Here is a 13,072-nt window from a genome sequence, read left to right on the forward strand (position 1 = left end):
TTTACATATACTTTTCTAAATTGTGATGAATCACTGTGTACTCCAATTGAGAAACATTTTCAGAAGAAAGAGCCAAAGTCATCCTATCCTCAGGTTTTATATAGAGATCTGCTAGGAGACGGCTCTTGGCAGGGCCCTGTAGATCTCTTAAAGTGGGGAAGAGGGTATGCCTGCGTTTCCATTCCTACAGGTCCTGTCTGGCTCCCAGCCAAAAGAGTAAAGCCTTATCATGAGCAGAATAGACACAAAGCTCTGCCACCTGGAGGTGAGAACCAGTCAACTGACAGACCGGATGGCCCAGCTGACCCTGAATAACCAGAAGGAAAATGGACACCCTCACCGTCATTCACAGGCCTGGGTCCGCCAGTGGAGGAGGATGGGGCCTGCCCCAATGACAGGGGTCGAGGCTCCAGTGCCTCCTGCAGAGAGCAACAACCCCTCAGTGTCCCATAGTGTTCCCTTTAGGTATGTCCCCACCACATGGGGGGACATCAAGGCTCTTAATATTTGAGCAAAGGTCTTACCAAACAAAAAGTGTTCCAGACCCTCCATGATAATCTACAATGGCTGAACCCTAAAAACTGGTTCAATGGACTGAATTTATGAGTTTGGGTCATGGCAGCCCTTGGATGCCTCCTTGTCTTAATCCTTATTTGTGCTTTAGGATGTATAAAGAGGTTGTTTGCTCAAGATTGCATTCAGGAACAGCAAATAGTAGGTTTCTCAGGCTTAACAACTACAATAGCATTCACAAACAAAAAAGGGGAGATGTTGGGAACTGCCCTGCCTGGTTTCAGAAGCTGTAGCCTCCTATGGCTAAGGCTGAGTGAGAGACCTTGGGACCCTAAGCCATTGAGGAGATGAAGCTTATCTCCCTGGCAGGAGCACCGCCTCTGCCCACTTTACTTCACCCTGCCTGGCCCCCAGTGCATGATCGGTTAGCCACTGACGGGTAAGATTCCTCAAGGGAGGGATGATCTAAGACAGGCATGATCACGAGGGGGTCCTCAGGGAAGGGATGTGGAGAAAAGGGGTGATTGACCCTTGCCCCTTGGCTTTGACATAGCCTGAGTCCTCATTCTGTCTGCAAGAAGTCTCCTAATCTCTTGGCTGCCTGACTTCCCCTGCTGGACCTAAACCTGAAACAATGCCTGAGGTGGGTGCAGCCCTGTGCTGGAAAGGGCAGGTTCCCCAGGAAGATCAGCCCTAAGAAAGAATGCATAAAATCCTGTGAAACCTGCTTTGATAATACACTCAATTTAAATGATAACGGTCCAAGCCTGAAATGAGCTCATTTCCCCAAAGTTTTATGGCCTTTTAGACATCTGACCCTGACTCTAAATAAGCCCTCAGAGTTCTTTGAATGTTATCTATTGTTTGATCATTACTGCCTGACAATGATTGATGGGCTTAATCTGAGAGTGTGCCTCTTTGGAAACACAGGTTGCTTACTGATTATAATAATGCTCTGTGTACTTTGACACATTTGCAAATTATTTTCCCAGGGTTGTGTGAGAGACCAGCAAGTAGCAAGCTTTGTGGGATCTATAGCGGTCCTAACTAAAAACAAGGGGGGAAATATAGGAGACGGTTATGCATGGCATGGGCCCAGCTCCCACTCAGAAAGGCCAGTGGAAAGCGAGATCCAGCACACAGGACCCACACCCATGGATAGGTTCTCCCATGGGAAATCAGGCCTGCATTGTACCTAGGCCACTTTCAGACTTGCTTTTTGCTAAAACTCCCTCACCTTGAATTGAGGCAGCAAACATTTACTGCTTATCTTTAAAGTAACTTCCTAAAATCTATGTTGAACCTTCCAAGGATGAGTGTAACCAGTTCAACCACTTTTCCCTTTACATTTGCAAATACCCTTCTTTCTTGATGTAATTAGCAACATCCTCTCCTTTGTTTTCTGTTAAGGGTAACCACCTAAAGCAAACCTGTGCATAGTACATGGGGACCATCCTCAATGTAACTTGCCCAGAAAAGAAAGAAAAGCCTGTCAAAGCAAGGGTCAGAGCGCTCTTCTCTTGAGAGAGTTGCTGAGGTGCTGCAAGGTGCTCTCCACTTGAGAGAGTGGCTGTGCCATCCATTTTCTTCCACACGACTTGGTAGTCTGTGTGAATTTGTCTCATCTCAGCCACAATGTTTCGGACACTGAGGGCCGGTGTCCGCATTAAATTATGACCTAGGACTCATTTTATAAATATGGAATAAGAAAATGAAGTATTTATTTTTACCATGTTTTCCTGTTTGGAATGTACCTTCTTGTTAACAGATAGAATAAAATAGATTACTATAGACAGATAGTAAACTATGGATCCTGGCTGGTGTGGCTCAGTGGATTGAGTGCCAACCTACAAACCAAAGGGTCCCTGGTTGGATTCCCAGTCTAGGGCACATGCCTGAGTTGTTGGCCAGGTTCCCAGTAGGGGGCACCGCATGCAAGGGGCAACCACACATTGATGTTTCTCTCCCTCTTTTTCTCTCTCTCTTCCCCTCTCTAAAAATAAAAAAATAAAATCGTAAAAAAAAGAGAGTAAAACATGGAACTACTGTTGGATAGCAAGAGCAAACAAGATGAAGCCAAATGGTTTAAACAGAATGTTTTTTTTTAAGTTAATATTAATGTCAGAACATTTAGAATATAACAGCAAAGTAAAAGAAAAAATTTAGATGCATCATCTAAAATTTATTATCTAGCCATACATAAGTACTATTAATATTTTATGTATACCATTTTGATATTGCACATATATATGTGCATTATTTGTAGGTACACATATATACACATGCATATACACATTATTTTTATGCTGTTTACATATGGAATAATACACACAAATGCCTTTCTTTTCCCGGAATTATATAATCATTCATATATTTTTGGTTGATTTTACTCTTTCATATAGTATAACAAATTATCAATGCTTCTGGAATTTTTTTGGTTTTATTTTTTTAAATCAAGACATCATTTTGTTTGTATCCAGAGCACTTGAATGTAATAATTTTTGCCTTAATCCAAAATTATTTTATTGTTTTTTACTGATTCGTTTCAATTTCAACTGTAGTGGCAATTTTACCTGTATAAGAATATATATTATCAATTTCTGTCATTTATAGACTATTCCAGTTATCTTACCATTTATTCTTATAATATATTTTGATTCATACAGTTATAATTTAGGATGATTTTAAATGACTGCATAACATGGAATACAATCAACATATATTTAATTTCATCTATTTTCTCTTCCACCATTTATGAAGATGAAATACTGAAGTTGAAAAGACTTTCCCTCTCTCGCTCTCTCATTTTCCTGAATTAGCTCTAATAAAGCTTCTAAAGACCTCACCATTCCATCTAACACTGTACTATGTTCCAAAGAGTCTTACTCATTACTCATTTATAGATTTATTTCTTTGGAATTATGGTTAAGAATTTATCCACTGTGAAGGCCACATTAGTTTCCATAATTCCAGACTCAAAAGAGTTTTCAGAGGACATTTCTTTTCTCTTTTACATTAAACCAAAGATGTCAGAGCCTTTCAGGAGACAAATTTTGCTTTCTATTTACATGATTCAATTAAAATTGACCCTGTCTTCCTTGTCTAGAAATGACTATTTCAGACGCTATTGAATTTTTGACATGATTGAAAAAAAAGGGCTTGTATAGTCCGGAAAAATTTATTTAAACAAACAACTGAGCAAAATAGAACCAGAGACATGGAAAAAGAACAAACTGACAGTAACCAAGGTTGGGGGGGAGGGGGATAATGGGAGAAGAAGGGAAAGGGTCATCAGGGAACATGTATAAAGGACCCATGGACAAAGACAATGGGGAGGGGGGAGGATTGAATGTGGGAGATGGGAGTAGGTAAGTCAGGGGAGAGCAATGGGGGAGAAATGGGGACAACTCTAACTGAACAACAGTATAGATAAATAAATAGGACACTTAAAAAAGATTTGTTTTTAATGAAGAGTAGTAAAAAGAGAAACTTATTATATTCCCTTCATACATCTTTTCTATTCCAGGATTAGATTTCTCAGAAACACAAGAAAATAAAAAGGATTATCAGTAAAGTATAAATGTTGAACTAATTGCATTGGTCAAAATACATCCAGAGTTATATGCATAAAGTTTCAAGTCAAATTAGTAGCCAGTACTAAGTAAATATAAAATAATTATTTAGAAAGTATATTTACTGAGGGACCCCTACAGAAGATGTAGAAAGTGACCTGTGGAAATTTTGTCTCTGAATGACTAAATCCATTATCTGTCTAATTATATAAAAAAACTAGAGTTAAAATTTTAGATTATTACATTAGTAATTATGGTCAGGGAACTGGTGCTTTATAATTTTGTAAATTGATAAAGAGAAACTTTTTCATATAATCTGTAATTAGCTCTTGGTTTTATTTTTATTAATACTAATATTTATATAAATATTTATAGTGCTCTGTGTAATCCCAAAAGTATGATATAAAAGGATCAAAAGGGAAAGATGACTCAGCAGGCATTAGAAATAGATCTCTTCTGTTCTCTCTCCTACTCATTTCTGCCTGTCTCATTGCATTATGGGAATGATTGTCCACCTCCTATACAATGGCAAAGTTCTTAACAAAGCTGAATTGTATTCTTTCCAAACTATCATTAAAGGTGTAAGAGATTTCAGGTGGCATAAAGAAAGTAAAATAAAATGGGTTTGGGGTAAAGAATAAAATGCAAATAAAATAAGTAATTTTGCCAAGCCTGTATTAGTTCATTATATTAAATCAAGTCATATTTTACCTTCAAAGTTTAGCATTCAAAAATTGAGTCTTTATTTTAAAGTTATTTTGTATTAAATTGACACACATATTTAAAATCATTAAATGCTGTTTTATAGATAAAATAAAAATTTATTTTTATTCAACCCTGGAGGGGGAAAGACAAAGGATGACTAGTGGTCAGTGTGACAATGTGATGGTCCAGACTGGTGGAGAGGCCTAACTTTCTTCCAGTGTTTAGTTAGATGCCATGAAATAATTTCAAAGCATCAGAGTAAAAGATTTAGCTAGTGTTTGTGCTGCAGGCTGCAAACAGTGACTAGAATATTCCCAGCTATTTATCTATGTGTTCAGGCAACCTATTTCTTATGCACTAAACTACTAAATTTCATAATAAGCTTGCATTTTTCAATCACGTTAACTTTCTCTGTGTGTGTGTGCTTTAAAACACTTCCAGTTAAGGAAATCTATAGTTGATGAAAGAAAATCTGGTATTATAGTAATGTGTTTATACAAATTTTAAGGAGTGAAATTATTTTCATTCCCTCTGCAGATAATTATTTCAAGACGTTAAAAAATCCTTCTGGTTTCTTTTCCCGGAGCGATGTGAATGATTGAAAACATCAATAGAGGGCACCAAAAGGCTGCTCTGGAAAGCCTTTCATTTCACTGTGACAAGGCAGCCTCGCTGAGAAGGCAGTATATTGTAGCTGCAAAAACTTACAGATGGGATTTTGGCGAGGGGGAAAAAAAAAATAGCATCTGCATTGTCCTTGACCCAAAAGATAAATTCACAAACCTAATCCATTCAAATGTGATTTACATTCCCTATATCAGATCTTATCTACTAGCTTTATATATTCTCTCTCTAGTGCTGCATTCTGTTTGTGGTTCTTTGAAATAAAATTTATTTCCAGTTTAGACCTCTTCGAAGATGACTAAATTTACTCCTTGAGAATACTTAGTCAGGCAGTCAATATCTAGTGTTCTACATTGATGGAGGTATATAGGAATAGTCCCAAGTAAGACAATCATGTTTATATTTTGCTTTTGAGGTCATTTTTGACACTAAGCCAAAAATGATTATAAAAATCTGTGGTAATATACAAACCTTAAAACAAACACATAAAAATGGTGATCCAGAGAGAGTCTGGATCAACAAACATGGGCAAGTTAATGAGAAGAAGCTGTTCTACAGGTGATTTTAAGAACTTCAGAAAAGCCTTTCTGATATCAAGGGCTTTCAATCAAACCATGTGTCTAGAACCAGGAAAAATAAACATTTGTGAACAGTATTGGCGACTACTACAGGGATTATAAGTACAGAGACCAACAATTGTTTTACGGGATCACCATGATGAAGGTAGAGAGCATTTAAAGTTTATACTCCCCTTTATTTGATAAAGTCAATTTACTTTGATTTCTTTTTTTCAATTTTAAGCAATTTGCACCTTTGTGTCTAACTTAAAAATCCTGGTAAAGATTCCTTGATAATTTTTTTTTCTTAAAGTTTGGGTAACTGGGTAAGATTTCTATGAGACATTATCTAAATACAATATCAGTTGTGGAACTATACCCTATTGAGAGTCACATTAGGATTCAGGGAGGTAGATCTTCTTTTATACACAATCTCTACAATGTTAAAGAAGTGTAAAAATGAAATAAAATAAAGTAAAAGTATGTGAACTTTAGAAGTGTAGTTAATAAGCCAAATTTTCCTTATCTTTATTTTTTTATCCTCACTCTAGCCCAAGGATATGTTTCCTTGATTTTAGAAAGAGAGGAAGTCTAGGGGAAAGCTGAGGGGGGGGGGTGGGGGTTGAGAGAGAAAGAGAGAGAGAGGGAGAGAGAATGAGAATGAATCAGTTGCCCCCCATATGCACCCCAACGGGGATCAAACCCACCACCTAGGCTTGTGCCTTGACTGGGACCAGGGATTGCTCCTTCAACCATTTTCTTTTTCCTCCTTTTTTAAAAAATATAATACTGTTTACTTAAGTTCAAAAACATTTCAGCATTCTAAACATACAAAAAATAACAAAATGTTTTAAATTGTGTTTAGTACAGCAGGTTCTTGGACTTTCAATGATGTAGCAGACTCTTCACTTTACTGACAATGAAAGTTCTATACTTTGTTTAAAAACAGTTTAAAACTACTGCACTTAACCAAAAAAGATCCAAACAAGATTCTCATGTCACTGACTCCCCTTTTCCATAGCTAAGAATGGCAGAATGCTACATCACTGTATACAAAAACAAGACCACCTGAAGCTAAATGGATGCCCACTGGAGTGCCCACAGGTCCAGCCTCAGCGCACGCCCCGAACTGCGGCCCCTCCGGATTGTTTTCCCTGCAGCCTCAACGTGGAGCAAAGACCATCAAGAGCTTGTCTCAGTTGTTTGGTTCTTTTTACAAACTATAGATATGTACACTTGATAACTCAGGATTTCTAGCCGATACCCATATAGTTAACACCACTTTACAGACTGACAAACCAGAATGCCAGGGACATCCTGACATGTCCGGTCACACCAACAGCAAAGTGCACAGCGCAAGAACAGGAGAGCCTTTTCATTTACAAATGTTTGTAAATATGTACAACTTAGATACAGGTCAGGGTGCTCCAGATGCCACTGCCACTTTATTATGTAAACCCCTGGCAATTTCCAGAGGACTTGGAAAGACTGCTTATGATCATGACCCAATTGTGTAATTAATCCTAATGAGGGCAACAGACACGTCTCAAGAGCTGTGTTAATTACAGGCACTCCCCTACTCTAAGGTGCTCACAAGAAGACAGATAAACTTGTTTTTTGTTCCTCCTCCCCCTCCTCACCCTCCTCCTTCTCATATCTTAAGTACTATGCTGTAAAATTAATAATACTTAAATATTTTGATAATTAGTCAATATATCTTGTATTAAATGACAATGCAAAAAAGATAGAGAAGGAAACACATTTTCTGTCTACATGCACATACATACACCTTCATAACAAAAGGAGGATACTCATAATAATTACAGCTCTTATTTCTGTAGCCAGTTACATGGTTGAAGCTGGTATTTATAACTACCATCTGCTACTACCCATTCTGTATTGTGTTTGCCTCCAGCAAGCACCGCAGGTGGTCATAGTTCTGTACCTGGTGGAGTGACCCATACCTTCATTTTTGAAGGGTCTGGGTGACTGGTAGTCCAGCCTGGATTCAGTTGTTGTAGTTTTTCATTTACTTTAATCATGGGACATGGTAATAATAAAAAAATTCTATATTCTTCTGTATAAGCTTAAACTTTCTTACCTTCATTGTGGAATAGCAGTCTCATTTCCCCTTGTAGCCAGGATCAGTCACCCCACCCAATACAATATCTCCTCTCCTTGCCTATTTTTTCAGAGGCAAGATGGGTCCAGAGTAGCCAGGTGGCAGTCTTAACTTCCAGGTCAATAGAATCATTACAAGAATGACTCCTGACACAAGTAGTCTTCCCTTTGGAACAAAGACTTCTAGGCCAGCACAACATCAGGTCATGGGAACAAAAATTTTCCTAGTGGATCATTAGGGAGTAACTATAAATGGTCTCATTCTCATGTTCACTCCTTGATCCCTTTACCTGCATATCCTGGCCATGGGAGAAAGAGACAGCGCCACATATTGCTCACTGAATCAGAGCATTTATAGTTTTCTGGAGGATCTTGTCCCAGCACTGCAAGGTAATACCTAGTTGGCTCTGTACCTGGGCCTTCAAAATGCCATTCCACTGTTCTATCAAGCCAGCTGCTTCAGGATGTTGGAAAAATTTCTGTGAAGTGAGTTCCTTGATTAGAGGCAATGCTTTGTGAAAGAGCATGGTTGTGGATAAGGAATCTCCCAAGTCCATGGATGGTAGTTTTGGCAGAAGCAGTGCGTCCAGGGAAGGTAGGCTCATATGCAGAATCTCTGTTCCAGCAAGGACAATGGCCCTTGCTGTGACAGAAGTTGTCCAGTGTGAAAAAAAAAACAAAAACCAAAAACGTGGCCGATCATCCCAGGAAGTAGGGACACATCTGGACTCAGTGTTTACCTCTGCTGTGGGCAGACTGTATACTCAGCAGTAACCATAAGCAGGCATGCATTGGTGAGTGGAAGTCCCCACCTCTTCCTCCTCCTTCCTCTTCTTCCCTCCTCCCTCCTCTTCCATCTTCTTTGTTTTCCTCTTCCACCTTTTTCCAGGCAACTTTACTGGGGGTACCCTTTGCTCCATCAGATTTCCCTTTATACTTAGTAGCGACATCCTTCTCATATTTCTCCTTCAGCTTTGCAGCCTTATTGTTGTAAGGATGCTTTTCACTGTCATTTAAGTTACTCCACTTCTCGCCCAGCTTCTTTGCCACATCTCCAGTAGAGATGCCAAGGTTTGTGTTTTTGACCTTAGGGCAGAATTCTGACAGAATAGGAAGAATCCAGATGGTGGCCTTTGGGGGGCATTAGGGTCTTTCTTCTTGCCTCCCTTAGCTGGTCCATAATCCTTCATATCACAATCACAGTGTACTTTATCGCCTCTGTTATCCCATCAAATTTAGATTTCTCTTTCCTCAGCATTGTCTTCCACCTCTCAGAGCACTTCTTGGAAAATTCCGCAAACTGACAGGAATCTCTGTCAGTTTGTAGAATTGTATGTAGATACATACAAAAGATATGTAGAATATCTTTTCAGCTGATTAATTTGAACTGAGAATTCAATATGAATATATATGTAAAGTATGTGTTGTATTTTGATGTTCGATTAATGCTTCTTCACTTTCTTAGCCCCTTCCTTTACTTTTAGTTTTAATTCCTTGAACTATACAAATTTTCAGTTGAATATACCATGAATTATCATAGACAGTATTATTACTATAATTGTTAGTAGGACAGATAGAAAATCAAAGCAGAGAGGGAGAGGGAGACAGGTCTCACTCCTTAATCAGCAGTCCTGAGCTGGCTGGATAAGATTGCCAAGTGTTTCAAAAATCACAAGGAAAACCATGGTACCGCAGGAGGAGGGAGCCCTTGAAATTCTGTGTGTATCGTTTCCATTATCTGGGAAAGAAAGCCTTTGAAATCGTGTTTTCATCCCAAGGTCTGGAGAGGGAGGGGGAACCTAGGCTACAGGCATAAAACCCCTAAAATCCTAATAGTTGGGGGCGCTCCACTAGCTGTGTTCCCGCTTGTAGCTTCCATCTCAAGTGTATTTCATGAAGAAACTTGCTATCTCAACTACTATACATGTTGTCTCTCACCTGAATTTATCTCTTGCTACTAAGACAAGAACTGAGGGGAGGGAATCCCATAACTGGGGTCTCCTTGGTAACATAATCACTGTGCCACAAAGTATGCCATTTGGTTTAAGCCTATGTTTTATTTCCTCTTGTCTCTCTGTTAAATATGCATGAAATTAGTTTTACTTGCATCACCTAAAATACAATGTGAAAGTGATCTGGAATTATATAAAGGTTTCTTTGTTTCACTTAAGATTCATTGCTAAAATTTTAAGAAGTTATATGCACACATGTATGTGTAAATCCAATTTATAATCTTATATATGTAAATATTTCTCTTAATAATATAGTGAATAATTATTGAGAAGCCAACAATATATTGATGTCCATAACTAAATACAATTTTTTGAAAGTTCATTAAGCATCAGTCAATAAATTTGTCTATATGACTTGGTAATGATTATTAAAGTGATTAAATGCATTTTAAAAGCCTTATTCTGAGTGTAAAAATGTAAAATATCATGAATATTTGCCTAGCTAAAGGCATATAATGCTGACAATTAATTTTTTTCTTATAATCTTACATTTCATTTATAGCCTATCCATTATTTGCATGTGGAATTTCCATTTGATTAACTCTAAAATATTTTCTCTCATTTCAATCAATATTTTCTTTTATGTATAGTGATATTATCAAGGAGTTATATTTTCTTCTAAAGGTTTTTTAACTTTGCATCTTGACTTTTTAAACATTATTTCTATATTACTAAGGTTCTTATATTTTTGCCACTATCCAATTTTTATACATTTTACCTTTCAATTAATTAAGTAAATAAATGCTTAGACATGCATACATATTGAGACCACACTCAGATTCTTCTTATCATCTTTTAGTGTCAACACTTGAATATTTAATAGGTGGTTTTGAAATGATAATCAGATATTTGCATTTTTTTTCTCACATAGGCATGTGGCTATCATAACCAGAGAAATGTACTTGAACATTAAAATAGGTAGATTACACTACAAAATACTCTGCAAATTGAATTAATGCTACCAATTTAAAAATTGACATTGTGAGCAATATTTTCCTTTTTAGTAGGTATTTAGTTTTTTGCTGGTATTTTTCTTTACATTTTTTAGCATATTTATATGCACTTGTATATGTGAAAATTTCAGTCAACTTCATAAATTTGGAAGAAATACTACCTTTCTCATTTAAGTTAATCTTACCATTTATAAAATCCAGGAATCAAAAAAAACTCACAAATATATGTATTATATTCTGGTCATAATTATAGATCATATTTTAAAAGAAGTATAAAACAAACATTATTAAATTATAGTCTAAAATATAAAATTTATTAAAAAGATTAAATGAATAATTTACAGAATAATTTATAGCACTTTGAGAATTGAAGTGATAATGTACTATATTAGAAGAATATTATTAGAGTCAGCAAAATAATGAGGGATGAGCAATTAATATTTTATAAACCTTGGTTTATGGCTTTGATTTCTGTTCCAGAAAGATGCATGGTTGATGTTCAGAAATGCTTTTTGTTCAAAAATTAATATACATTGTATCAGAAATCATGAAAAAACTAATTTTATATGACTTCCACATAGAGAAATAATTTTATAATCTTCCAAAGAAGATTATAAAGAGTTTTCAAAGAAGGTATATTGTCAAAAATGATACATATGGGTTAAAAGTTATACTCATTGTTATACTCACTGTATTATACTCATTTGTGACTATATACTTATACATGTATATTAAAGTACAAAAGTACAAAGTAATAGAGGGTGAGCTATTACAGGGACACTCAGAGGAAATAGAGCCACAAAATTTGTGAATTTAAAATTAAAGAAATAAAGTCATAAGAATAATCTTTACAGTTTAAACCACAACATTTTAACAATTGAAAATATTGTTTTAAATGAAAACTGATGAAATATGAACTATGAGTTTTATAATGCATGGTTCATTAGAACCTGTATAATTTTGAAATATAGATTTTAAATGCTATGGATATAATAGGAACTTTTTTCAGAAAACATAAATTACAGGTACAATCTAGCAAATCACCCAGACTCAACTAAGGCATTAAGATTTTTATGATCAAAATCACATTATGAGGAAGAATTAAAAAAAAATAACCTTTACAGGGTATGGAAAAAAAAAACGTAATTTTTTCAAAGGAATTCAAAGGAAAAAAACATACAATACCCATTTTTTTTTAGAAATTTCATAATATCATTGTATGAAACAAACCAGAAATGTTATTAGGTTTTTAAAAAATTTTTGTACTGTTATTCTATTACAGTTGTCCCAATTTTTCTCCCTTTGCCCTGTTCTGTCGCACCACGCATCTGTCCCCCAACCCTGGCTCCCACAATCCATCCACATACTACTGTCCATGTCCATGAGCCATTTATTCAGACATGTTCTTTGACTAGTCCCTTCCTCTTCTTTCCACCATTATCCCCCTCTGGCTTGCCCTCTGGCTGCTGTCTGTTCCACGTTCCCGTGCCTCTGGTTCTGTTTTGCTCGTTTGTTTATTTTGTTCATTAGATTCCTTTTATAAGTGAGATCATATGGTATTTGTCTTTTACTGACTGGCTTATTTCACTTTGCTGGATTCTTTTGCAGAATAACTGGCATTTAAGAAGATCTATCTATAATTGTGCTAATAATTTCACAGTTTGGTCATCAATATTATAAAAATGTCAAATTTCATAATGGCTCTGCACCCAGAGCTACCTTATTCAGAGATTAATGACTTTGTACTTGAAATTGTTCAGCTTTAAATATGTTTAATAAATCTCAACTGAATTAACATATGAGAGCTTCTAAAAAGTTTTAATATTTTTTATTCTAATGCTGTGTTAGATAGCACATTAATGATGCCAGGAAGTAATGACCACAAAAACAACTTCTTATTTTTACTCTTTTCTAACTGGTAAATTTAAATATGTCCTTTATATTTGTAGGAAGAAAAAAATCACTGTAGAACATAACAGCATAATTTTGTGACTCCTATTTAATTTTCTAAGTCT

At 36.2% G+C, this 13,072-nt stretch overlaps 1 pseudogene; it reads right to left on the reverse strand.

Moving 5' to 3' along the window:
- Positions 1–7,561: 7,561 nt before the first annotated feature.
- LOC112302560 (high mobility group protein B3 pseudogene) lies at positions 7,562–11,198 on the reverse strand (annotated as a pseudogene).
- Positions 11,199–13,072: the final 1,874 nt, after the last annotated feature.

This window comes from Desmodus rotundus, chromosome 2 (genome assembly GCF_022682495.2).
Source record: "Desmodus rotundus isolate HL8 chromosome 2, HLdesRot8A.1, whole genome shotgun sequence".
Lineage (NCBI taxonomy): Eukaryota > Metazoa > Chordata > Mammalia > Chiroptera > Phyllostomidae > Desmodus > Desmodus rotundus.